We start from the raw sequence: 3,033 nt of genomic DNA, 5'->3' as shown, positions 1-3,033 counted from the left end.
AGAGCTTTATTGGCATGAAGGATTTCCATTTCTATCTGAGGAGTGCGTAGGTTTTCCATAGGAAGGGGATGTGAGTATCTAGATTTAAAGCAGCCCAGTGTGTGGTGTGTGTGGTCTAGTTAGACGACACTGTCCAAAGGGATCCAATGGTGCTGAAACATTTTGAAGCTATTTCAGCAGAAGTAGGCTGGACTTTTGGCTGCAGAGAGCCTTCAACAGCAAGGCACAAAACTCATATCTTAGTTGCTGTTTCGTTCTGGACCTCTCCACCCCAAGATCTCTCAGCTATCCCCTGGCTAGTTGATTGCCTCCAATAACCTTGTCCGTTTTGCAATCTCTTTGTGGATTAGAACGTGTTTTTAGAGAAAGTCCACAACCACCAAGTTAAATGAAGTTAGGGCTCCGTGTCAGTAAGAAACAATGACGTTACTTTTTCCTAATCTAAACCAGGCTGATAACATATCCTTCCCAGGAATGAGCTAACTAACGACAGGCGCGCTGTTCTCCAGAAATCATTGTCTAAACACACCCCTCCATCCACCCAGGTCTCTTGTGTGCACAGTGCTGTTCCCATGTTTGATTTGTCCCACAGTTAGCTGCGCATCGCACCTGCCATCAACCACCGCTCACACGTGCGTCTCTTAACTGCCAATTAAAGGTCTTACAAAAGTCAGTTCTATGTGTTGCCATTTTCCTACTTAAATCTCATGTGAAAGTCCCACTTTAAAAATACAAAGGGATGCATGCTAGGAACCCTCACTTTTTAAAAATACCTGGTGCTAATTTAAAACAGCAAGTAAAATTAGGGTTTAGAGTTATAATTTCATTTTTAAAGAATTTATACTTATCCTCACAAAGGGAAAATCAGTATTTCTAACTGCAGAGACCACATGATCTCATTGAATGGTTGCTCTTTCAATGGGAGAAATGATGGCTGGGTACAGAGGTGCATGCCTGTAATCTACGCACTTGGGACACTGAGGTATAAGGATCAAGACTTTGTAGCCAGCCTGAGCTACCTAGTGTGTCCTAGGTTAGTCTCACCTAAGTTGTGAGCTGTTGCCTTAAAAAATGAGTAAAACAACAGAAAACAAAACCAAGAATGTAGATCCTATGTATTATAATTTGGTGAAGATAAAGTAAATTTAGAACAAACTTCTAGATTGACTCATTTAACTATGGCTTGACAAGTGTTTAAAACTTGAATGCTTGACCATTAGCTGATGTGCTGGATAAAGCAACAGTTATTTCAAGACTGGTTTCATAGTTTATTTTCCACTGTTTACACTTTCTTCGCTTTAATTTACTTATTCCTCTGATATGTTTATTTTGTGTATGTTTGTGGTGTGTGCATTTGTGCATTTGCATATGTTAGTCAGAAGTTAACATCAGGTGCTTCCTCAAAAGCAGTCCACTTCGTTTTTTTTGAGACACAGTTTCTCACAAAACTCAAATCTTGTAATTTGGCTACAGTGTCTGGTTTTGGGAGCCTACTTATCTCTACCTCCTCAGTGTTGAGATTATAGATGCGTACCACCACACCTGATTTTTAATATGGGTGCTGGGGATTCAAATGCAGGTCTTCATACTTACACAGTGAACACGTTACTGACTGACCCAGCTCCTTTGACACATACTCAACCCTGTACCAGGGCCTAATACCTACATGTGTGTGTATACACACACACACACACACACATATATGTATATGTATATATACACACACATATGTATATATGTATATGTATATATACTTACACACATATACATATTCCTTTGGATATATGTATATCCAAAGAGTTGTGCAGATCTTGTCCTTGTGGGGGTTATGACTCATTGTGAACAATGTGCCCAAACAGAACTGCAACCATCCAGTAGGAACTCTCTGCAGAAGTGAACACACAGAGACCAGAGCAAGGATTTTAAGATGTTCCTATGAGGCATTATAAGGAAATACTCAAGTAAAGGACTGATGGAGAGATCTCTGTGTGTACATGCTCAAGTTAATTTGTACCTTGAAAATTGTATGTTATTTTCCCTCCTTGTTATGGTGGTTTGTGGTGGCACACAAAGTTGACATTTCTTAGGTTCAACAACAGTAGAAATTTCCTTCTGGCTCTAGAGCTAGTCATAAGCAGTACTTAGCAGACAGGCATGCTCTGCTCTTTGTAGTCTTTCAGGGTCCTTACTTTGCCATCCCCTTCAGTAGACTCTCAGCCACAGTGTGATTGAGATAGTCTGCTTTGGGGTACTGAGCTCTGCAATCAATGTAGAATGTTGTTCAGAATTACTAAGCTGTCCTCCCTAGGTGCCAGCAATATCCCACGGCTGCGGCAAATATGAATACTATCATTTTTATTGGTATGTTTCCTCAAGGGAGAAGTATCTACTGGACTGGGGTCTTGTTTCCATCTGCATTCAGCACACAGTATATCAATGAAACCTCAGATCCTTAAATAGCAGGTACCTCCTCTCCTCTCATTGCTATGGAGTGATGGAACTCAGGTGGCTACATACAAGTTCAGGAGAGCTGGGAATTGTAGTCCAGTATTGTGCCCATTATAATCTTGTTATTATAGAGGGGGAAAGACCCCTAGATTCTTGTAGAGTACTAGTGGTCTCTGACACATGTCTTAAGCAAGGGAAAACTATAACTTTATTCATGCTTGGGAACCAATCCATGAGTCCTACCTTGTGCTTGGTAGAAAAGCTCTGCCTTTGGACCATTTTCTGCTCTCATTTGTTTCCAACTGTGGAAGGACAGAATCACCTACAGGCCAATGGCCTATTTCCTCCATAATCCTGAGGAAAATTATTTCAAAAGTATATAATGTGGCCCCCTCACACTGATTGAAAATTTACTTTGAATATGTCTGGCTTTAACTACTGCATTTTTAAAGTTATGTGGAGAAACCAGTACTAGCCTCGAGGAAAACAAGAGAAATCATTACAGGGAAAGGAAACAGGCCCTCCAAAGAAGATGAAAAGATCTTTGGATATTTAGCTGGTAAACAGCTCTCGTTATATAAAGGA

Source organism: Mastomys coucha, unplaced genomic scaffold, assembly GCF_008632895.1.
Source record: "Mastomys coucha isolate ucsf_1 unplaced genomic scaffold, UCSF_Mcou_1 pScaffold15, whole genome shotgun sequence".
Lineage (NCBI taxonomy): Eukaryota > Metazoa > Chordata > Mammalia > Rodentia > Muridae > Mastomys > Mastomys coucha.
Note: the sequence above shows the minus strand (reverse complement) of the source record.